This window comes from Phyllostomus hastatus, unplaced genomic scaffold, assembly GCF_019186645.2.
Source record: "Phyllostomus hastatus isolate PE091 unplaced genomic scaffold, TTU_PhHast_1.1 phas_contig_40, whole genome shotgun sequence".
In the NCBI taxonomy this organism is placed as follows: domain Eukaryota; kingdom Metazoa; phylum Chordata; class Mammalia; order Chiroptera; family Phyllostomidae; genus Phyllostomus; species Phyllostomus hastatus.
The window spans coordinates 28,357,787-28,383,738 of record NW_025333872.1 but is presented as its reverse complement, the minus strand read 5'-3'; the positions used below and the strand labels follow the sequence as shown (position 1 = coordinate 28,383,738).

The following is a 25,952-nucleotide window of genomic DNA, read 5'->3' as shown; positions in this document are numbered from 1 at the left end:
TACCATTTAAATTTTCTCAAGTAATTAATAATGATTAATATAGGGGTCAATACCTAGGAATAATAATTTTAAAAATTCTTGAAACTTGCCAGTAAATGCTTAATATTACAAAAAATTAGGTCACATAAAATTACATATAAGCAAACAGGTCACACTTTCACAAGAAACTTAGATGAGCGATTATAAAAATTCATCTGGAGTTAAGTCAAAACATTCGAGCCTATCCATAATTAATTCTAGTTTTTCAAATTATTGGTTATTTATTTTTATAAAGAAAAGATACTTTTAAAGAGTAGTGTAAAAAGAATAGCTTTCATTGCAGAATTTTATAAAAACAATCCTTATAAATTAAGAAAGCAAATGCAGAGTTATTGGACAGAGATAGACATTTCATTTGTTTGGACTTCTGTGCTGTTTAGGCATCTCATGTAAAGACTTCTGGAGAACTGATGAGAACTATAGATCTGGGTGTCTTGAAAATCCTGTGCTTACTCTTCTATTCTATTGTGTTTGCCCAACAGAATAATGATTTTTTAACCTCATTAAGCATAAGATGCCAAGATAAAATTCCTTCCCACCAGAGATTATATGGAAGTAAAAATTAAATTCACCATCATGAGAACATGCCATAAAGTAGTAACTCTTGTTCCAAAGGCTAGTATGAGTTACCTTGCAAGGTTCTTTCTGAATGGGTTGACTTCATTCTCCAGAAACTTGTCCCCCCTCAATCCTTTTTCATTTTTGAGAATACTAAAAGGAGTAATTACAGTTCTACAACTGTAGAGCTCACATTAAACATGAGACCACATGTCTAAGATTTCAGTAATGACAACTGCTTATGCTATTTACATCCAGAACTCAGTTTATACCCTTGGAAAGTGTTTATTGTTTACAGCTGTAGCTACTGCAACTGCAGAAATGATATACATATTTTCATTACCCTGCCTACTTCTTCAACACGTGGACCTGCCAACAGCAAAAGTATTTCACACTAATGATAATCTTAACATGTCATTTTTTGTGTTCACCTGGATTTCAAAAAAAAGATATACCTACAAAATAAAAATAAGTATGAATACCAGCTATGTAATACAACCCATTATGTGAATAAATATTGCTTTGTAGGGTACATTTTTTCCAGGAATCTTTTTAGTACATCTGACTAGGGCCCTGCCTCTTTCTTAAGGCAACAGACATCAGAAGCAGCCAAGCGAGAGTGGATCAGAGGAAGTGCCACTCCTTCACTAGAAGAACAGGGGAGGATGTGAGGGTTATGAACCACTTTTATGGTATGTAGTCTTTGGATCCTTTTTCAGATGAATGCTTTTAAACATATTTTATAAAATATGTAGAATCATGAGAGAACCAATTATGTTGAAAAAGTTTCCAGAGTGCTGAAAAACAAATTTATAAGGTAGTAATATGTGTGGTCACCTTAAATTCTTGGACTCATAAAGGATGATACTTTTTATAACATAAGGCACTCATGTTTATTTTACAGATCAAAGCAACCACTTGAAGAGTAACATCCATAGGCTCACAGAGTTAACATAGGAGGAAACTGTGGGCCAAGGAAGTCAATCACCACCCAGAGAAAGGCAGTACTGGACAAAACCCAGGCTACTCCGCACTAACCACTGGGTAAAAGGCTGGGTTCTGGTTGATGACCAGAGAAGCTATTCCTTTAACAGTCATTTGACCTGGACGCCAGAGTTAACTCGCTTCCCTTTGTGAAATTTAATATGGCATTTTTCAAAGTGAGAAGCAATCAGATGCTCAATATTAAATTTCATGTGAAAAAAAGAGCTGAGAAATAAGTCTGATATTTGGCTCTGGATATCAAAATCCATCATTTGGCACAAGAGGTATTTTTATCTCTGCTCAATTTTTGGCTTTTATTTTGAATTCATCTGAGTGGAAAATTCATGTTGCATTCAGTGTTTTTCTCTTTATTCTGCTAAGCAATGAATCTCAGTTTTAACCTTCAAGTATTTGTTCTGATTTCATTGAGATAAGTATTTAGCTCTGGCAAGAATATGATTTGCATTTTATTTGTATGAAGAGCCAATCCTCATTCGTACCACAAGAGATACTTAGAGTGACAAGAGCTGGAATACAAAGGATGAAATTTCCAGTTTAAATCTTGCAGGTGCTAAAAAACAAAACCAAAACCAAAATGGAATGAATGACAAAAATACAAATGCCCAAGAAAAATATACAGGTTTAAAGAGACACTGTTGAGTATTTCACAGTCCAAAAGGACATTTCAGTAGTAACTTTGCCCTCTCAAAGTTTTTCAAACAATAAATAATGTTTTACATTTCTTGAAGGACCAGGGAATAACAAAAGACGTGTTTCAGATTACATTCTGATTGGCATGAGGTCTCTGCCTGTTTTGTTCACTGATAGACCTCTAACAGCTAGGACAATGCAGAAGTTCAATAAATACTTGTTGAATGAGTGTTGGTGAGGTTTTCAAACGGGTACAGGAAACTCCTAGTAAACCACCATCCAGGTGAATCGCCCAGGAATTATGCTGGTGTACAGAGGTGTTGACATTGATTTTTCTCTCATTGGGCTGGAGTGGAGTGCAGGAATCTTTCTTTATTTTTGTCACCCTTCCATTGCATTGTGTTTTCCCACAGTAGGTACTCCTTAAGTATTGGATGAATAATGGATGACTGTCATCCCACCAAACTTGTTTTTTTCCCCACTGTACATGTCTCCTACCTTACCCCTGTTTCCCTGATAGTTGCTCACACTTGTCTCATCCCCTAAAGCCTCTATGTTTTTACCACTGCCTATCCAAGTTAGAAATGATCTCTGAGCTCTGTTCAGAGCCTTCTACCTTCCTGAAGTCTTCACTGACCCCACCCTCTTTGAACGACTGTAGAATATCACTCTATATACCACTCATCCTGATGTTTTATATGTTTTTGTCTTGTTTGGGATTTTCCTTTGTTCCACCCTAAGCCCCATCATGGATTTCCTTCATATCCTTCACAATAAACCAGCTGCTCTGTAAACAGGCAGTGCTCAATGGATGCACAAGAAATATCAAAATGCATTGTAATGCACTAGAATTATTCTCTGGGACAATGCTGACAGAGATCTTATGTGTAATTTAATCTAAATTCAGTTATGATCCTTGACCTCATCAACAACATCTGGACTCGGGGTTTTTCCAGGGAGATAAAGGAATCACCTTCGGAGGCATATAATATTTCATATTTGGACAGTAATTTGTGTATTTGTTTACATTGAGCCTAATATGCCTGCAAGTTCTATCTCCACAACTGGCTTTAGTTTTATCCTTTTGGCTCAAGCAGATAAACCTAATCCTTTTTCACATGGCATTCATCTAAATATTTGAAGACTTTTATCTGTTATGTCCTCTCAGATTTTTCTTTCCGTAGACTAAATCATTTATCATTTGGCACGCTTTTGTTTGGGATCCCTACACCACCCTAACGGCACCTTCCAAAAGTACTTCAGACATCTGTTCCCTCCTGCAAGTAGGACACTCCAAAATGGAATCAATCATTTAGGCACAATAATCTCACCATTCCTTGTTTTACAGACTATGCTTTTATTGACACGTCCATATCACATTAGATTTTTAGATGCCATAATCCCACCATTGATATCTCTCTGAACTAACTGTCAACTCAAACTCCTATGTTATTTTTACATGTTCAGAAGATAATCAGCTCATGATTTTGTGGTTGTTGCAGTCAGGGCAACTTGCAGGACCTTACTGTCCTACCTCCTGCATTTTATATTGCTTGATTTGTCCCAACTCTCCATAGTGACGAGAACCTTTTGGGCTGTAAGTATCACATCTAACTTTCCTCTATCCCACAGTTGTGTCTTGTGAAATGTGTAATCTCCTCTTCCCGTCACAGAGGTAGGCAAACTTTCTATAAAGGGCCAGACGGTCAATGTTCAGGCTTTGCGGGCCATGGACTTGGCCTTGACTGTGCAGTCTTGCTTTTTAGGAGGAAACCAGCCCCAGACATGACAAAACAAATGAGGGCAGCTATGATCTAATAAAAATTCATTTATACACACTAAAATCTAAATTTCATGTAATGTTATGTGTTACAAAGTATTCTTCTTCTTTTGATTTTCTTCAGTTATTTAAAATATTAAAAGCCATTCTTGCCTCACATGCTGCACAAAACCAGGTGGTGGGCAGGATTTGTGGCCCAGGGACCTGGCTTGCTGACTCCTGGGCTAAGTCATTACTAAAAGCCATGTGGATGAAAGCCCCTTGACATGCAATGAGGAAACCTCCTCTTTCACCACAAGGGCTTAGCAGTTAACCTGACCGCAGATCATTCAGAAATACAAAAGCTAAGGATGTGCTCTCCACACATAACTGGTTCAGTGTCTCAGGAAAGCAGCTTAGAAATGGGCATCTTGAAGCAGCTTCCTGAATATTTCTTATGTACAGTAGTTTTTAAAATTGAAATTTTGTTGTTAATAAGAGTTTTTATTTTCTTTAAAAAAATACTTTGTTTTTATGTTGAAATACTGAGACTAGAATGGTAAGCAAGATAGGTACAGTACCTGCCCTTACAGATTTTATTATAGAGTTATATTTTATCAAAACCATTCATTACAATGACTTTTCCCCAATCAACTAAAAGCTCCTCAGGGCTGATACCACTATATCATTCATAATCAGAAATCAATTGTGTTAAAGAGTGAAATGGTACTAAAAATCATACATATGCCTCTTCATATTATCTAGGTTAAAATGGGAGATTATAATTTATTTTAGAAAACGATCCATGTATGGTATGTATGAGTGAATTTTTACATGCTGTCTTACTATTTTGCTCATCATTATATTATCAGTACTGAGAACTTTGCCTAACACATAATGGCTATTCACGTTGTTAATGGAATAATTACATTAATATAAGAGCATTATATGCAAGGTGCTAAGGAGAAAATGGGAGAGTATGATAAATGAATATGTCAAATTAAAACTTATGCTGAAACTTTTGAAAACATGATTAAAGTACAGTACATATTTTCCAGGGAGTAGTAATTCCAGGGAGTACAGTTATTTTGAGCAGCGCATCTGTGCTACGCCATCATCAGGTCCCAACACACACCGATGAAATCACATGGAACCAACCATCAAAAACCAATGAAAGAAATAAAAGTAATAAAGGTTGGAGGGAGAAGATAAGTCCTCGGTGCTCTCCTGGTCTCAGATAAACTTTTTAATTTCATGTTTCACATTTCTGTTAGTGAAAGATGGAAATCACATTCATGGGACTGGCCCATGCTTCAGGACACTGTGAGAATAAATGAGAGCGTCTTCTCTCAGGAGCATCTCAGAGAGTAAAGGTTTCAAGAAGCAATCAGAGGGTGCATATCATAAGAACAAATAAAGCATTGGTTTGCATATTCAAAAGTAACAGAAACAACTGCATCCTTGTGGGAAAGCCTGAAACATCCATCTTTCATTTCACCTTTGCTGCAGGGCTAACCTGCAGAGTTATTGCTTCCTCATAATTTCAGTGTGATTTTTTTTCACAAGCACTTTTAGTTTGTCCTTGCAGGTTCAATAAACCATCCAAGACCTCAATTAGAAAACTCATGGCCAGTGAGCTTTGGTTTGTGAGCTGCTTTCCCCTTGGCACTGCCACAGCCAAAACTGCTGCCACTCCCAACACCTCACTGCTGCAGCCTTAACAGCAACACCTAGATGCCACTAGCATCTCTTGGGCAGTAAAATCAGTAGCCACAAAAATAATACAGGCCTTCCCATTTTCCCTCCAACTGAGTATTAAATTTCTGCTTCCACAGCATAACAATTTTGCATTCACTTTCTTAGCTATCACAACCATTGTTAACCTCAACTGAACTTCATTAATCGCACTATTCCCAAACATCCCACCATCTATTGTTTCCTGGATTATTCTCCCTCTTCATTATTATTTCTGGAGCTTCCTTCTTCCTCTGCTTGCTTCATTTCCATTCCTTCCAGTACTCCCACCAGCACATGGCACCTCATAAATTTGTCACAGCCACTGACTCTTCTTGTTCATCACTGAAGACAGTGTTGAAGATCTGGCCACCTTCCTTCAATCTTTTCATTCCTCCCCAAGAGTTTTCTTCTCATTTTCTGCCCCCAGGATTCACTGCTCCCAGCTATCTGCTTTCTCTCCCACATCCGTCTTCTGCTTTTGAGGATAGCTCCAGCAGAGCCACAGTTAAGAACAAAGAAAAGATTTTATCTTCTAGTGCTTAAGTATGGTGAACTTTTATGAACAAAATTGTTTTGAATCAGCTTGTATAACAACTACTCATTCTGTATAGACGGCAAATTCAGACACAATTAATTGGTTAACTAATTAAAAGCCCACAAAATATCAAAAGGAAAAATAGACGTTGAAGTGTGCCAGTGATTTGGAAGGCAGATGAAGCATAGGAGAATAATGCCGATGTTAGAACAGGTCTGGTTCTAGTGTATTAGATACCATGGGTCAAAAACTGATGCCCTGCCTTCTGGGATGTGTTATCTTCCTTCAGACAAGAACATATGCAGTAAAAGAAGGAGCACTTGCCCACCAGTGATATTATCCAATCAAATCCTGCTTTCAAAAGTGGTGACATTTCATTTAAATCATTTATTGCATGTTATCTGCCCTTCCATTCTAAACAAAAACTTTGCTGGATAGAGCAATCTTGAGTATAGGTCCTTGCCTTTCATGACTTGGAATACTTCTTTCCAGCCCCTTCTTGCCTGTAAGGTCTCTTTTGAGAAATCAGCTGACAGTCTGATGGGAACTCCTTTGTAGATAACTGTCTCCTTTTCTCTTGTTGCTTCTAGAATTCTCTCCTTATTTTTAATCATCACCAAGCCCTTATTATATGAAATGTTAAAGGGATTTATCTAAGAAAAAGAAGATAAAAAATATGAACAGTAAAATGACAGCAAACTCACAGTTATTAACAACCACACCTAAAACAAACAAACAAAAAAAGCAAATGAAGCAAACAACTAGAATAGGAACAGAACCACAGAAATGGAGATCACATGGAGGGTTATCAACAGGGGAGTGGGAGGGGGAGAGATGGGGGAAAAAGGACAGAGAATAAGTAGCATAGATGGTAGGTAGAAAATAGACAGGGGAGGTTAAGAATAGTATAGGGAATGTAGAAGCCAAAGGTCTTACATGTATGACCCATGGACATGAACTAAAGGGGGGAATGTGGGTGGGAGGGGGTGTGCAGGGTGGAGGGGAGTGAAGGGGGAAAATGGGACAACTGTAATAGCATAATCAATAAAATATATTAATAAATAAATAAATCATCTACTGCATGATCAGTGGACACAGAGACAAAAATTTGGGCCAAATGTAAACTTCAAAGGATGACGACATTCTGGGCATGTGATCCAACTTTCCAACCCTCACTTACCCCATCTGTGAAATGGAAATATTGACCTACAGATTCTATGAAAAATATATAAGTAAATGTAATTGAAAGTGCATGATGCATATTAATAAAGAATGTAACGGGTGTAACATTTTTAATGTGTATCATTAGAAAGGGGTAGAGGAATAATTGCTAACATTTATGGGGACTCAATATGCTTGAGGCTATATGTGCTTTCTCTTTATTAATTCATTTTTTTTGACAAATCTATATTGAAAATCTACCATGTGCCAGGTCTCTTGTGGGCACTGGAGACACAGCACTGAATAAAACATGTCCCTAAATTCAAGGAGTATACATTTGAGATGGGGGAGAATGCATAAACAAACACATCACATGATAAATGGTAGGTGCTTTGGTCCCAGAGTAAGAGGTCAGAGAGGGACCAGGGATGTGGGAGGCGTATTTTAGATAAATCATCCTAAAAGGTCTGCCCCAGTCCTTCCAAAAGGAAATGAATTTTAACAGAGATGTCAATAAGGTAAAAAAGCAAGTCATGCAAATATCGAAGGGAGAATATTCAATAGAGGAAAAAGCAAGTGCAAAGTCATAGGAACAAACAGAAGGAGTCTCATATAACTGAACAACAGCAAGGAGGCCAGGCAGGCAGAGGCAGCTAGACCAAGGCAGCTGGAGGTGAACATATGGCTTGAACCAGAGGCTATGAGGCTGTGTCACTGATGGTAAGCTGCATGGATTTTATTCTTAGTAGGACTAAAGTATTTCGAGCAGGGGAGAGACATAATATAATTTAAAGATTTATAAAATCACTCTGTTTGCTATTGCAAGGGGAAAAGAAAGCTGTACAGGGTCAAAAATGGCAGTAGGGAGACGAGTTAAGAAGTTACTACAACTGCTCTGGTGAGAATAATGGTGGATGGACCAGGTGATAGCAAGGAGGGTACTGAAAGGGTCAGACTCAGGACTTATCTGCAAGGTACAGCTCACAAAATTTGCTAATGGATTGCCTGCAAGTATGAATGAGTGAGAAGATATTGGGTAAGTCCTAAGTTAAGACCCTGTGGAACTGGAAAAATTACAGAAATGAGAAAGTCAGGGAAGGAGCTTATTTAAGGAAAAAACTTCAAGAGGAGTGTCCAGATCATGTTAAGTTTCAGAAGCCTACTAGATAGCTGAGTGAAGATATTGATAAGCAATTATTTATGAATTTCTAGACCTCAGAAATGTGGTTTAGGCTAGAGATACAAATATGCAATATTATTTAGCGCACATAGATATAGGAACTATTATTTCCATTTTATAGAAAACAGGCTTGGAGAAACTTCATAATTTGTTTCTGATCATAGACTAAGATTATGACAAAAACAAAAGAACAAAAGGATCTAAATAGTTTATAAATATCTGAGCTCACATCTGGGTTAGCTGAGAGGATAAACCTAAGTACAGTTCACAGGAAAAAGTACAAAAAGTCATAAGCTCAGATAAACTTGGTTACTGCCTGAGATTCAAGTATAGCATTAATTATGGTACAAAATGATTCCCTTCCCCCAAAGACTTCAGGTTTACAATTAGTGAAATGCACGGAGATATTTCATTAAATCATAGATATACAATAGGCTCAATCTACCAAGAATATACCTGGAAAGCAATGAATAAAATTTAAAAAGCCAAATCTTTTTATCTTGGCTAACTACAGATTTAAAGGGAACATTAAAATCTATAAATATGTAAGAAGATAATGATGAATCATTTATCACACTTGTGTGTCTCTAAACTGTACCTAAATAGCTCAAGAAAGGAGGCTGCCTAAACCCTTACTGTAATCTGAGTTTCCATATGGCATTTATTGGCATTTATACAATCACTCTTGAGAATGAGTTGAATGGAACAGAAAATTCACTTCTTCCTGTACATAATTTTAGAGTATTCCCAAATCAATATAAACTCAATTGTATTATCAGTATCCAGTACTCTCATCAGCTTCTAATTTTATTATTTCCCTCACAACATCATTTTTTATTCCTTTTCAGTAAGTGATTATTTAGCAACAATTAAACTGTAACACGTTTGGTTTAAAGAATAATTTCCATAAAGTTGGGATCTGAATCTCAGGTCCACTACTTACTAGGCACATGTCCATATAACCTCTCCGTGCCTTATGAAACTCTCACCTGAAAAATGGAGATAATAATCAAATCTCCCTCATAGGGCTATTATTAGAATTAAATGAGATGATATTGATAAAGTCATTGATAAACTACCAGGATTAGGGTAAGGAATCAATAAAAGGTATGTCATTTGTTATTATTCTCACTATTATTTTTACATGTAGCTAGAATTCCATATGCCCTTTTCTCCTTTCTCCAGGAGAAGAGTTAAAAAGATAAACATTCCTAAAAGGTAAGATTACCAACAATTGTCATTTTCTAAATTTTATCCTTCAGAAGGATTTATTTTTTAGAACTTATTTGCAGTTTCCACTGGTAATACTAGGCACAGTTATTCTTTCATGTATGTCTCCAGGAGATCTCAATGGGATATTAGGATTCAACATTACATCATTTCTTTTGCCAATTTACTGGTAATCCCAGGTTCAGACAATAGATGTGAAATTTGGCAGCAGCATGGTACTGATTAGACTCCATGAAACAGCTGTCAAGCTTGGGTTTGAAGTAAGACATGTTCAGCTCCAAGTAGCTCTTCCTCCTCCTTGCTCACCCACAGAAGAATCCCCTGGGCCTGTTCACCAGAGAGTGTTCTTTAATCACAGATGATTAAAACTGATTAGATCAGCATAATTCAGGTTAACAATATGAACAGATATTTTAAACAGACTTCAAATAAATAGCTTCATACCATTGCTCTCCTCTATATACTGAACATGAATAACAATGTTTATGTTTTTAAAGAGGTGACCATAGTATGAGATGACATACACCATGCCTATGTTACAGCAAACACGTCTCTGAAAGGCATATACTGGTACAAACAGGAACGTAACTCAGGCGTTGAATTTCCAAACCATAGTCCCAAACCAAATTAATCATTTTAACTTTCTTTCAAATAGAACCTCCACCTGTGTTTACACAAGAGGCTCCCGGGTGGTCCTTCATAGCCCAGCCCACCCAAATCACATCCAAAACCCACTCTTAGCAGCTGAGAAAAATTTTTCTAAACTCATCATCACAGAGATAAAGAAAATCAAGCCCTAGCTCTTTTATTTGGCAGATGAAGCCCAGTGAGGTTAAATTGCTTGAACCCAGCTGAGATGGTGGCCACAGTGTCACTCTGCATTCAAAGGTTTCTACCAAGTGGGCTCATGTCCCCCATTATATAAACCTTCTTTCTTTTTTCTCTCCCTTTCTTTCACTACTTCTTTCTTCCCCTTACTTTCCCTTCTTCACTTACCACCCCCTCCCTACTGCTCCATCTCTCCCTCCTCTTTCTTTTTTTTTTCCCTAGATAATTTCCCAACCTCCTGCTATCTTAGCCCCATTCTGTGGCTGTAGGGGTCATGAGTCAAATGTCTCAGGAGTCCTTGCTATCTTAGATTTTCCTGTCTAGAGACTGGTGAAAACATTGAAGCAGGCAACTGGAAATTGTGTACATGTGTCATCACAGGGAAATACAGGGTTTCTGAAGGAACAAGCAAGCAAGAGAGACCCTGAAAGAAATGTCAGGGAGTGACACAGAAGGAACGCCATGCAGGCATCTGCTTGGTGGATGCATAGGGAAAAGTAAGAGAAGAGAATGAGGGAGAGTATTCTGAGAAGAGGAAAGAGCCTATCCAAGGACCAAGATGTGAGGAAGTTCAGGAAACAGAAAGAAATTCAAGAGAGCTACACTGGAGTCCAAGAGAACAGACAATTAGACAGGAATTCTTCCTCAGGATGAATCATACTTCTGGTCTTCATATCTGATGTAGATTAACTTTAGGTGAGATTTTGGATTTAGAATTAATACTGGAATTGCTTTGGGGGGCTTTTGGGAAGAGGTGAATGTATTTTATAGGTTATAGGAACATGAATTTAGAGGGGGCAGAAGGTAGAGTACTTTTATGGGCTCAATTATATGCCCCCTAAATTCATATGTTGATATCCTAACCCCAAGTACCTCCAAATGTGACCATATGTGGAGACAGGGTCTTTACAGAGTAATCAAGTTAAAGTGCAGTTATTAGATTGAGATCTAATCCAATATGATTAGTGTCCTTATAAAAAGAGAAAATTTGGATATAGACATGTTCGGAGGGAAGACCATGTAAAGAACAAGAAGACAGCTGTCTACAAACCAAGGAAGAGACCTGGAAGAGCTTCTTTCCTCTTGGTCCTCAGAAGGAAGCAACCCTGTCAATACCTTGATTTCTAGGCTCCAGAATGGTGAGAAAATAAATTTCTGTTGTTGAAGGCCCCCAGCCTGTAGTACTTTGTCATGGCAACCACAGGAAACTGAAAACAGGTTTTGGTGTTTGTAGATAAAACTGATACACACTAACCCCTAGGTGAGATTTGAGAAATGAGCAATGGCTAAATTATTAAAAACCACATTATGTAATGTGGACTTTCACCTAAAGGAAAAGTGGGTCACCTGCCAATGTGAGACACCATGGTACACAGAGGTCCCCCCTCTGATCTGTCACATACGGACCACTTCCTATTTGGTTGATGCTTTGGGTCCCCTGGCTTCCTTGGTCAGCTTCTCACTAGCTGAAAACACTCATCGGTTCCTTCATGGACTGAAGATGTGCCCCAAATCCTGATCCAGTTATGGTTTGCTACTCCACTTTGTAACTTGCTCTGTATTCCCTTAATACAGTTTAGGTCACACGATTTTCCACTTGCTTCATGTGTTATCCCAAATGCTGTTGGAGTCACTCCTATGTTTCCTCCCTTTTACTACCTGGGTGTGGGCCACAATTTCTAGCTTCCAGCACTCGCATTTCCTTGCCTGAGGGCTTTCTCTGACCAAGGAAGCCAGGTTTCCTGAAGTACGGAGCAGTCCTGAAGCTGGGAGAAATTACTCCCAGCTTTACTCCCTGCCTGCATTGTAAACACATAGTCCTGTTCCCTTGTCTCAGGCTTGTGTTTTCACACTTGATGGCAGTATTTGTTTACTGGAATTAGGTTCACCCTTTGTCTTTTTTCTTTTACTTGTTACAGATTGAATTGTGTCCCCCCAAAAGACATGTGAGAATCCTAACTCCCAGTATCTCAGAATGTGGTCTTAATTTGGAAATGGGGTCTTTACAGAGTAATCAAGTTAAAATGAGGTTATTACAGTGGGCCCTGATCCAATATGACATAAAAAAGTGGAAATCTGGCCATAGAGACAGACATGTAGAGAGAGAAGATAATGTGACATCACACTGTGAAAATGCCACATGAAGCCAGAGGATTAGAGCAATGCATCTACAAGCCAAGGAACACCTGAGGTCACCAGAAGTTAAAAGAAAGGCATGGAACCGTTCTTTTCCTAGCACCTTTAGGGGGAACATGGCCCTGCCAACACGCTGATTTCTAACTTCTGGCCTCCAGAACTATTTCTACGTTCTTTTCTCCAGTACTTTTCTATGCTGATTACAGGTCAAGTACAAGTTATCCTTATAGCTCTTGCTTGACATAGTTGTGCTGAATCATCATATTTGTGCATACTGTCATAAATGTATTTATGAGAATACAATTGTTTCTGCCTTTAAAAACAATTAAAGATTCCCCCTAGGGGAAACAATTTTTTTAAAGCTGTGTTGTAAATCTTTTCTAGAGCCATTGGTAACAGATTTAAAATATTAAAAGAATAACCCTTTCACTTGAACTGTACGAATGTATACGTTGGCTGACACTGGCAGCTCTCTCATCAGCAGTAACTGTTCCCTCGGAGACACTGAGCCAGACTCACAGGAAATCTAGAGGAAGACCCAGGAGAAAGGGGGCAGCCTCCATGCTCTCCCTCACCATCTTGTCTGTGTCTGCACTCTTCTTAAAGCAACTGGAGAAGAATGGACAGATGCCCAGAACACAGACTCCGGGAAGCAACAGAGACAAAGTGAGAAGAGGATCAGATGTCTGAAAACTGGGAATTGTATGAATGCTAAGTGAGTGCTTACCACATGAAACAAAACAGAGGAATCAATCAAAGAGATTGTCAACACATGTTTTATGTGCAGCACATTCAAAGTGTAAGCACACGTTCTTGAGTTAGTTCAAATGAGCAATGATTAGTCTAATACACTGTGTAACCTAACAGAACATTTTTAAAATTTTATTGCAATAATTTAAAAGGCTTCTATTAGCCATGAATTCCCAATTAAGCATTGCATTTAATCCTAAAACTTAACACCACATTATTGTTTAGGAGTAGCAGTTTTTCATACTGTTTTGACATGATACTATCACAATGTCAAGAAAGATATATGATTGGTATTCCATGATTCTTTCTGAATTATTTTAGTTGGTAAGAATGATAGGGAACTAAGTTAAATCATTGTAATTACTGAAAAAAAAAAGATTAAACAGGAATGTCAAATATTTTATTATACAGTAGGCTCTAGAGCTGTAAAAAGTCATATGCCTCAGAAAAATCAATATTTTAAATATACACATATAGCATCTACTTATGAAAATGAAAATATAAATATCAATATGTGTGTCTCAGAGGATGTTACATAAAGAATATTGAAACAAAGAGGAAAATTTTCTCATTCAACAAATAGTTACTGAGTGTCAAATAAGTGTAAGAAATTGTGCCAAGTATATGTGGGATTCAAACTGAACAACATTTAGATCCTACTTAGTAGTTGAAATAAGTCTTGATCACACATGATTTCAACATGAAGTTTTACATATTCCAGAATTTAAAAGTCAGATGAATCAGTGTTATGAGTGTAGAGGAAGGAAGAATCACTACCCATCTTGGCTGTTCAAGGAAGATATCAAGATACAACCTTTTAACTGGATCTAAAACAATGTATTTGGTATTCATACATGAATATGAATGAAAAGGAATTTGAGGGAGAAGAAAAACATCAGAAAAGTGAAAAAGTGTAAAAGCACAAGCTGTGATCTGGTAACAAGTGGCCCCTCTTGACCAGAATGTTACCTTGTAGTAAATATAAGACTATAAAGTCAGAATGGGAAGGCTTTGAAGTCCATGTGGCAGAGTCAATGGAAGGAACTGTGGAGGGCTGGTAATGGGGGTATGGTGCGTCAGCTGTGATACACTTAGAAGTTTAATCTGGAGGCAGAGTGAGTGTAGGGTGCACTGGAATAGTAAGTTTCTAGAGGTGTCAGAGGTTGCAAATGCAAGTGCACATCAAGGCCATGAAGAAAATGTCAAAAAGCGCCTCAAGAAGGACCTACTCAATTCTAGCTCATAAGAAATTTGGCAGGTCCAATTTTGCCAAATAATCTCATTCTTTCAGAAACACTGGAAATACAGATTTTGATGTGAACTTCTCTAATTCATAGACATCAAATAATTTTAAAGATATTTTTTAATTGACTGCCTGATTGATGGTCAAAAGCAGAACTCAGTCCCTGTGCTGGCAGCTGTCAACAGGCCCATCAGTAACACAGGTGTGAGAAGGATACTGCATGAATGCATAGGGCCTCAGATTAGACAGTGGCAGGAATCATTATATGTTTGACTATTCCTTCTTGCAGCTTAATCAACTAATAAATAGCTAACAAATCTAGGCTATCCCATTTAGAAAGAACTTACAAGTACCTGGTGGAAATATCACAGTTAAATAAAATTACAAATTATTTAAAATTAAAATTATTTACAGTTTGCCTGAAAAAAAAACCTAATGAAACCATGTCACTAGTTATACAAAATCACTGAATATACCATAAATTTGTCCTAAATAAGTGTGAAGGTAAAATTAGGAACAGTATATTAAGAAGTTAATATTAGAAAGTATGTCATCCCTAATAAAGATTGCGTTTACTATTATTATTAATATGTTAAAATGACTATGTTAAATCAATAGTTCTATTTTAATCCTCTAACATCCAGTCAGGACACTGTTTTTCTTCCTCAGCTAGTTTTAATAATATAAATGTTTTCAATACTTGTTATACAGAAAAAGAGGTCAGCTCGTACTATTTTAATAATGTTTTCAGACCAAGGGGACTACTTCCGTGTGTTATATGAAGCAAAAGGCTCTTCCTGCAACTCTCTCTGTGTCACTTACATATATGTTAAGTTTTTAATAAGGTATGCTCATAAAATTAAGGATGTCCCTGGCAAGAAGGGAAAGGAACCTCTGAATAGGTCCACTGTCCTACTGTCAATAATCCAGGAAAGAAGTTTTTAGGGAGAAACCAGAATCTAGGTAGAAGACTGAAGCAGGAAAAAAAAGAAGCACATTTCTTTCTGCGCCTCCCTCTCCTCTGCCTGGGCTTCTCATAGGGCAAACTCATCAAAGAAAACTCCTGCAAAGCCTGGATGGGGCAGGACGTGCTCGGTCAGGTGGAGCTGTGCCAGAGCCTGGCAGGCAGCCCAACCCCAGAAGGGCTTCCAACTGGAGGTGAGCAAATTCTGTTCCGTAAACCAGGTTATCAAGACACTTGTCAGTTCACATGTATTATTCATCTGTAATCTCTGAGCCTTCTGTAAAATTTTGTTTAAATGACAAATATGGGGGTCAACTCTAAAAGAGAACTCAGGCAGAAAGTCTGACTTTACAGAGCCTCCTGGGGCCAGGAGGAAGGTTTCAGTGGTGATGAAGGAGAAATCCCCACGGGAAGGTAGTGGCCCAGGAATAAGAGTCAAGGTTAGAAAGTCATGCTGTGAAAATTATTTTCTCTTTATAAATTTTACAAGTTCAGGATTTGATTTTTTAATTGTGTAAAAAGAGAACCAGTGGGTTTCTGTAAACTTGATAGTTTATTGATAGTTGTAAATTATTTACAACTATCCAGCTTCATGAGAATTAATTAAGTACTTTCAATGTCTGTGAGATTATTGGAAATATTTTGTTAAAAAATATCTTGATTTTTTTTTATAGGCACCTATGCAACTGTGTAAGCCTCTGCATGGGTGAGAATTCCAGTATGGTCTTCAACAGTCATCATAACCACACTGGAGCCGAGTATCTACTTTCATGGGAATTTATCATATTCCTGGTTTGCTGGGACAGCTTGTTGACATTTCTTGCCTTGGTATAATTATTACTGGTTTCCCCTTTTTTTTCCTAAGTATCCCAGTTTGCATAGTAAATTATATAAACACAGAAACTTTAATTAATAGCTGAGATTATCTACTACTATTAACAGCTATGTTGCAGGATCTGAAACACTGCTGAAGACTTCTCTAACTAAGTGATACATTCAACAAAAGTCATGGTAGTTTCCCTTCTCCTATATTCAGCTTGTTTATTTGCTATCTCACTAAAGGCACAGAAAGCAGTGAATTCAAACTTTGTTACCTGAGTACCAAGAGAAATCTACCAGCTGGGGAGGCCGCACCTGAATTTGTGTGTATGAAAATTCCTCCTTATGTATAGCTTTAGAAAAATATCTACAGACTACTTTGTATGCTTTTGTTATTTGAAAAGGTAGTATAGATTACAAATTGTATTTTCCTTATTTTACTGCCATTAAACTGAGAATAATGTTAGCAACCAGGTGTGCAAATCAGCTTTTCTTGTGTATATCTTACTAACTACTCTACATGTTTTAGGTGATCTACTCATTTATTTTTTATATATTTTCTTATTTTCTGTTATGTTTAACTTATAAACCACTTAAACACTTGTTTAAATTTTCAAATGCTAAATATTACAATTAAAATAAAAATAAATATTCTAAGTCCTCCTTTCGCTCTGGAAATAATTACTGTATTTGTGATGAGATGACAAATGTTAGGCATCACACAGGTGGCCTGGTGGGATTAATCTTACAGGCAGCAGATTCATTCATTTCTTAAAGTCAAAATATGAAAAGAAAGAAGTCACTTGCCTTGCAAGTTTGGAGGAGAAAAATCACAGCAAGTGTTTTAATTTTGCATAATAATGCATAATGTACCCCTTTATAGCACTTTTGAAAATTACTGGGCTACTCATGTAAATGCAAACTATGTGACTTCAGAGAAGATAATTTACTTCCTGACTCCCAGTTTTTCACCTTTAAAATGGGGTCAGCTTTCCTTTACATACTTGGAGCACCCAGGAATATGCCCTTGGTGTAGCAGATAATAATTAAATAACAACCATTATTCTTATTTTAAGAAAAAATCAGCTCCTTTACAATCACTAACATTGTATCCCAAGATCTCTGTGAACTCCCCAGCTCTCAACTACCCCTTTATTACATTGTCCAGAAAATAAAACGTGGGGAGTAGTTATAATATTTGCTAAAACACTTTCACAAATCATCATTGTTTCACTGTCTTCAGAGAATATGGTAAACTTACTCATGTCACATTACTAACCACAGTGAGATCTGATGTCCTACGCTAAGCTTTTACAAACCTGAATTTATTTCTTGTTTCAGAAGCGTTATTTTCTTATACCTCTTCATGTTATTTTTCTCTTCCAACACCAGACGCTAGAATTTGCTTGATTTCTAGCATTATTCTTCACAAAGGAATGAAACATACCTCACTTTAGGAAACTAATCACATACGCCTTATGAGCAAAATTCATGAATTTTTAGTGAGATGCTAAAAGGCTGTCTGAGTGAGGCTCCCTCACTCAGTTTAATCTCTACTCCAACTCCATCCAATCTCGTGCCTACAAAGTGACAAATTACTGCAGGAACTGAGCTGGTTGGGGGACTCATCAAGAGTGAAACTGAGATTTAACCATAAAAGCCAAGGGTCTACAGATCCTCCTTTTTCCTGAGAAATTTCATAAGCACAGAAAGATAGGTAACACAGATATAATAGCTAGCACACCAGATCAAAGGAGACTACAGTGTAAAGATTTCTATGTGAACCAGAGATACAAATATGTATGTGTGACCATAGGGTTGGGGGACAGGGGTGGAATAGAGCTTAAAGGGTCTCTGCTCATGCTGAGGAGCAAAGAGGCTGGGGCAATTTAGAGAGAGGAGCCAGACCTATGCTAAGGCTGGTGAGGCTTCAGGCAAGATCCTAAAAGAAACTTTTGGAGAAAGAGCCCTGGTTCCTAAACTTAATTGCACTCTGAGCATTCTCTTTGGGAAGTAGGAGGCTGGCTATCCCTGGGAAAAAAGCACAGATCAGCTTTTTTTGCCTCTCTAGCCAGAGCACCATCGTAAATAGATCAAATCAGATTTATCCTCTGGTCTAACACAGTAGAGCTAGTGTAAACACAGCGGCACGCTCACAGCAGCAAGCTCCCCACCAGTCTGTTCATGCAACCTTGCAGTTTCCTGTTTATAGCCAGGGTGTACCTTTGTAAGCACCTGAGTGAATAAAACATCATGCACAACTGTGTTTTTGTTATATTATTAGTCAAGGGACCATTTAATCAACAATGAAGATAACACATGTTCAAAAACTACAGACGCTTTATATAAAAAATCTTATTCAGTTCTCCCTGAAACCCAATAAATTGCTTATTACATAAGGAAACTGAGGTTAAATGATTCATGCAAAGTGGTATAACCAGCAAGTGGCAAAACCAAACTGTAAAATCTAGGTCACTCAGATTTCAGCTTTATAGTATACCATGCTTACCCTCAAGATAATCTAAATGATAAATATTTTCTAATTTTAACAAATGAAAAGGAAGTGAAAGCAGGAAATCCATGACTTTATAAGTTGGTCTATAAATATAATAGGCCAGAAGTGAAAGTTTCCATCATTCCCTTGGGGACCAGTCACTATTTTTCTTATTCTGGTCCTTCCTCAACCTTCTCCCTGGAATTCTGTAAGATACTCCAGCATCTCTTAAGCAACCCAGATTGGGTTCTCTGACTTATAATGGAGAACATGCTACTACTCACATGGGCTACTGAGGCAGCAGGCTCCTAACTGGTAGCTCACCAGATAGACCAGCTCCAGAGGGCCATGATGTTGTGAGAAGTATGCTCTCATCTCAGTGGGACAGACCAACATTTCATTTGAGACAACACAGCTGAGCTGGAGAGTGGTTCAACACAGCTTTAACCCCTTGAAACTTACCTATGCACACCACTGTCTTGCCAAGAAATAGTATAGAATTCTAGGAGATTGGCTATAGATTATGAAGTTTTAGCAATGCATAATACACCATAAAGAGTGTATAAAAGTATTCAACTGTTTGCCTCTTGCTTGCATCTATCACTAATCTCTCAGCAACACTTTTTAATAAGTCCTTTGGTCATCTAATAAAACTACTGTTGATTACCTTGGGGGATATTAGATGAAAAATAAAGTTAAGTGGCCACTGAATTATATAATACTTGCAAAACTGTTATTTATCAAAGTAGTGTGCACTGAAATAATTATAGTATGTTCAATAAGTTTTTTTATTTGGACAAAAAGCATCTTTGAATGCAGTGGGTCTTACCATCCCTGGGCTCAATGAGTGACACTGCCCTGCAGCTAACACCACACTTTACCAAAGCTTCACAGAGTTGTGACTCAAACTCCTCACTGTAAGAGGAGGTTTCCCAGCCTGCCCTCTAAGGTTCATGGCCAATTGGGCTCAGAATCCTATCTCCACCATCCACAAACCATGACATCACATCTTACAAGCCTGCAGAGGCAGTGGTTGGAACAGAGCCCCTGTCGCCATACAGCCCAAGTGTAAATTCTGCTCTGCCCCTTGCTAGCTGTGTGATCTCGGACATGATACTTAACTTTTCTGGGCCTCCATTTCAAGTGAATTGGTATAGTACCCCCAAACACATAGTAAACTTTAAATATTACTATAAGGATGATGCGAAGTCCTTTCTTCTCTCCCCACCCTTTAAAAAAATGGAATAAGATTACTGAAAAGATGCTGCCTGGTTGAGAAAAGAAACTAAAATCTCTAGGGTCAAATTGAAAGCAGGTCCTATTCTTCATACTTTCAAAGATAAAAGAAGTTAAACCAGTGTCTAACCTTTCTCAGAGTGAAGTCATGAAGAGGTCTAGAGGCAAGAAAAAAGGCTACTTTGGGAAGAATTACTGAACTGACAGGTGGTGGCTTCCTTTTTACCCTCCCCTCTTCTTCACATTTCCCTTTTACAAGCTCAGCAAGCTGGGGACCAGTAACAGCCTCTTGCCTCAAAAGAGGACCTGATGTCATGGGTGCTGGAATAAGAAGCAGTAGAAAGTGTTGACAGACTGCATGCCCATTGTTTGGTGAGGATAGATAGCTAGAGGCAGGATAAAGAGAGCCTTCTTAGGTGTTCTACACTGGAATACCACATCTGTGCAGGTTCCCTTAGAATCTCCTAAAAGCTCACTACAAAAGCCTGTGAGAAGCCTGGTATTTGGACAAGTATCCCTGAGAGGAAAAAGAAGGCTAGTCACAGAAACAGTGAGGGCGTACTGAGGGAGGTCAGGCAAATCATAAATGTCAATTGAGGACTATCTTTTCCTTCATTTACCTCCAAACCCCAGTCCCAAAAGACAAGAGAAAAAAAGAAAGAGTCAAATGCGTGAGAAAAGATGGTGTCTTGGGACCTAGAGTCCACACTGTGCACCGCAGGCTCTGGCCACATATGCCCATTACAGAGGAGAGAAGAAAGAACAAGCTGTTGAAGGAAGAAACTTTGAGTTCAGTGTGAGATTGAAATATTACAGAGGGTGCATTATCTTACTCCTGATACCAGTGTATTCTTATTAAGTAAAAAGTGTCTGAAAAGTGACAGAATTGCACCAAGATGGCCTTAAGAGAGATGGGCCACAGCAGAAAAGACAGAACCTTGCCAAGCCTGAAGGAGGCAGTTTTTACTGAAAATAGAAAAATAATTTGATGGCTATTTCTCATGAGCTGAGTCTTCTCAGTCAAAATAGTTTTATAAAAAAAAATACAGAAATTGCAATCTGTGACACAGTCGAGTCACACCGCACACAACTACACTCAGGATGTGTCCTTCAGCAGGGCCAGGGGAATTTTATCAACTTTTTATCGCTATTTAACCTGCAAGCCTCTTAAAAAATCATTTTTTCTACCCTTAGTGATTCTCTGAGTTTTGAGAACTGTAGTCTTTGGCTTCTCTTTAATTGCTTTGACCATGCCTTCAGCATAGACTTTTCAATTTTACATTGAAAAATGTACCTTGGCTCAAATAAGCAAAGTAATTGTCACACAGTAATAACTATTTATGTATGGAGTTTAAGTTTATATTTATAACATTAAATAAGTACTCTCTCTAGAAAAATGTTGAAAGACTAGAATAAACTGCTAAAATAGGGAGCAAGGCTCAATCATGGAAGCATGAAGACATGCGAAGGCACTCATGCTTTTCCCTGCGTCATCCTTACTGTTTCTCTCAAAACAAAGGCCATCTGTCTATGGAGCAAAAATTATACCCAAGGTCTTGTGTTGCTTGCTGGCCTTCCCTTATATCTCAGTCTGGCAGAGATCGAAGCAATGTGGGGGACTGTATTTTGTCGCTCAGGTTGTGCAGTGCCACTCATCCCACTTTCTGACTTCTGGATTCTCCATTAAACATTATTAGAATGCCCACTGTCCTACTGCTGTTGAACTTGGCTTAATAACTACAATTGGATGAACTACAATGTATACACTACAATTAGATATCACAACCTGTGTGGACTGTTCTATAATAAAAAGTTTTCATCCTTTGTCTTCACTGCCAAACTGTCAGGAGTGGTGACTGAGGCTAATCCTTTTCTTCCTCAGTGGTTTATCTTGCCTCTACATCTCCTGCACTTGCCCTTGACACTCACCACTCTTTTGTTCTCTGGCACTGCTTCTTCTTCAATCTTTCGTGCATCACTGGTCTACTCTGACCTCAATCCCACGGTAGCCCTGCTTCCAGCCACACCCTGTCTTCTATAGCAGCTGAGCTCCACCTGCTCCCTGGGGTCCTATGCCCCTTCTTTGCCCAATATTTGTCTGCAGCTTTGCCTTCCTTCCCTGGATCATGCCGGCTACTAGGGCAGGATAGCGCCAGTGGGTCACGGGGTAAAAGTTAACACACGGATGGGTTTATACAGACTACTGTAGGCTCCTCCCTCATGTATTTTAACTCCACTGACAATTCCAGTAGCTTAATCTAAGGCCTGAGTAATGAATTTACTCTCTATTTTCCATCTATTTCTCATGATTAAAGTTTAAAGGTAAGAAAATAACTTGATGTGATAATTACTCTCTATTTTCCATCTATTTCTCATGATTAAAGTTTAAAGGTAAGACAATAACTTGATGTGATAATGGGCCCTTTCATTAACATTTATATATTTAATCCCATATCCCAGCAGGCTGTTGATGAAATATTTCATTGTGGACATTAAAGGAGAATACCTTGTCAAGCTCAGGGCTTAGGAGAATGCTACGACCTCGGCAGAAACAGTTAGGCTGTGCTGGCTGAGCCCCAGCCCAGGCAGGGTCCTGGGAGGACAGAAAGCGCTCAGACACCAACAGAGATGGTTATTTTTGAATGTTTTGTTGCAAGAGCCTCTGAACCACTGGTGTAAGGTTAGACTCTCAGGCCATGAGCCAAAATAGCTCTTGCTGTAATATGGTAAATGCGGGCATTGTTGGTGCTTATTGTGTGCCCTGTCCACCATGTCCACATAAAAAACACTACCTTACCTAAGAATGTGCTTATACATGTGCATATATTTCACTACTGTGGATGGATCATCACAGATTTCAGGTGTCTTGAAAATATGCTATTTTAACCAAAAGGTGAGAGACAAAAGCTTACTGACCAACCTTCCCTAACCACCAGAGGATCATAAGACAAGTCCTGAGGGAATTCAGGTTACATTCAAGGCCAACAGAGATAAGCTCATTTGCTCTTGGGAATCCCTTTGATCCAAACACTATCCTTTCAAAAAATGATTCTAATTTCATTTAAGTAACATAATAGTGATATTTCAGATACATAGAATTTACATAACTTTCCCCTTGAAGCTCACTATTTCTTATAAGATTAACGCTGAATTTTACCTTATTGTAAAAGAATATTAAAAGATTTCAGAAGGTAGCCTTAATTTTTTTAAAAAAATGTTTTAAATAAGAGGATGATAACCCACAGCTGAAAATACCATTTCTCCTCCCAGTCTTCCTGGTTTCTGAAACTAGAATTCGTACCATTGGTACCATAATACAAATCCATTTTTTTTTCTCAGCTTGATTTATTGCATTTTACTCTTGATTTTTTAGGGCCTCAAAACTGACTCTTAAAAATAGTATTTGAAGAGAAAATACTCTAAAACAGAGAGGTTAAGTTTCTATTTTTGAGATTTGAGGTGGCTTCATCATGTTCTCTCAAGACCCTTTCGGCCAAGGAGAAGTCATAGATAATTAATAGCTCAGAAGGTGGAAAAGAGAATTGACCCAAAGTGCCATGAATGATACCTTAGTGGGGACCATGGCTGCCAAAGGAGGCCCACTGTGAAATGGTACAGGGTAACTTACAATGAAGACTACCATTCTTTTGTAAAAGGAGGCAGAACTAAGGTAGTTCTGATAGTTCTCTTTCACGTAACTATACTGAAAATACACACATACACACACACTGCTTGGAACCACGACCAAGAATCAAATTATGCCTGTCAGAACTGCCCTTCCTTAATACACAACTACCACTCCAGAATCTTCACAGTACACTTACTGGTTAACTTTCACTAAAACATATGGGTCAGTTCTGCTTTCAAGAACTGAATTTGACTCTGGGGTACTGGGCGAGGGATTAAAAGAATTTAAACTGACCAGGATGAGTATAAGACTACAGTAAGTTAAAGTATTAAATATAAATGGTAAAAAATCATATTGAGACACAACTGTGTTTTCTAAGTAATTTCACATTTTTATAGTGTAATGTCTCTTCTTATTTGTTAAAATATATGCTTATACTTTCAACATTCTAATTTTACTGGTGAAAATCAGATCATCCTTTCCATGAAGGAAACAAAAACTCTAATTTTACAAATAAATGACAACATGTTAATGCACAATTCAATGACCACTTATGAAGTTTGCACTATAGTCTTTCACATCAATGGTTTAGAAGTATAGCTACAAAGTCCATGAGCATTCTTGCCTCATTTCTATTCGCCTCACTTCCTCTCCAGCCATGCTGGTCCCTGCTGTTCTTAGAAGTCACTGTGAATACCCTGGCCTCCGGAATTTTCACCTACTCTTCTACCTGCCTCAAATCTTCTCCTGCATATAAATGCACATGTTTGGCTAACTCTCACATTCCTTTCAAGTACTTACTCAGATGTCACTCTCTCATTAAGGCTTACCCCGACCATCCTATTTGAATATACAGATACATCCTCCCGCTGTGAGACTTCTGATTCCACTTGTTTTTTATTTTCTCACTGTTTATCATTTTCTAATATAATATATGATTTGCTTATGTATTTTCTCTCTCTCCACAAGACAATGTAAGCTCTATGTGGGAAGAATTTTTGTTTTGTTCAGTCTGTACCCCAAACACCTAGAAGAACTGTAGAATGATTAAGTTGCGCTGGTCACAGTAATGGGTTTGAATGCACCATTACTTGCTTGGTACCTGGGTTAATGGAAATAAGAAGCAAATAAAAATTACATGCCCAATAAACCCAAAGATTTTACCTCATAGTTCCAAACAGTATCCAAATGGATTTTTCATTCACAGACCACATAAAGAACACAGAATTAAAAAGCATTTTAATATTAGGAAGGTGATATTAAAAGCCACCTAATATAATATAATTAATACTAACTTATTTCTTTTAGAGGTCTAGTATAAATTTTATAGAAAGAGAATTCGGATGAAGTTTGTATCTCCTCTAATTACTCCTTTCTACATGATCAGCTAAGTCAGAGCCCCTGTGAACAAGCCCCCAAACCTTATAGACCTGACAGATAAACTTTCTGAAACTTTTGATGTTGTTTCATTAGCTTCCTGTCTTTCATAGGTTATGTTCACTTGTTTAAATTTATGATTGCAAGGTATTTAATTCAGGCAGTTAACAAAATATTTAAGCCTGGTCAATAGAAATTAAAATAAGGTATCCCGGAAATGTCTTATGTGGCTGTCATTTCTAGAATTACTCCATCAGAGAATCCCTCCTTTGTAGTATTTACCAGGACTTCAAAGAAACTGTAAAACTGAAAATTCCATGGATTGCATTTAGATCTAATTTGGAATTGTTGTGTCACAGTGCTGCGTCTCAGAAATAAAGCCCTAGTAAGTAGTTATGTCTGATGAGCTTATTCAAAGAAGCTCAAAACTGCAACGGGGAGCACAAATGCAAAATCAATCTCTGCATTGTACAGGGCTGCACGAAAAAGCAATAGGCATCTAAAACTAAGAACCTGGAATTGCTTTAAAAAATTTCTACTGCTTCTTTACACAGGTCACTTCATGTTACAAAGTGTATCATTCAAAGCTATATAAAAACAGATTTTATTGGTAACTACATATCATAAACTTTCTATAATAAAC

The 25,952-nt window shown here is 37.8% G+C and overlaps 1 protein-coding gene across 27 annotated transcripts in view; it reads right to left on the bottom strand.

Moving 5' to 3' along the window:
- Positions 1–25,952, bottom strand: part of RIMS1 (regulating synaptic membrane exocytosis 1) — a 421,648-nt gene that overhangs the window by 246,266 nt on the left and 149,430 nt on the right. The window lies entirely within an intron of this gene.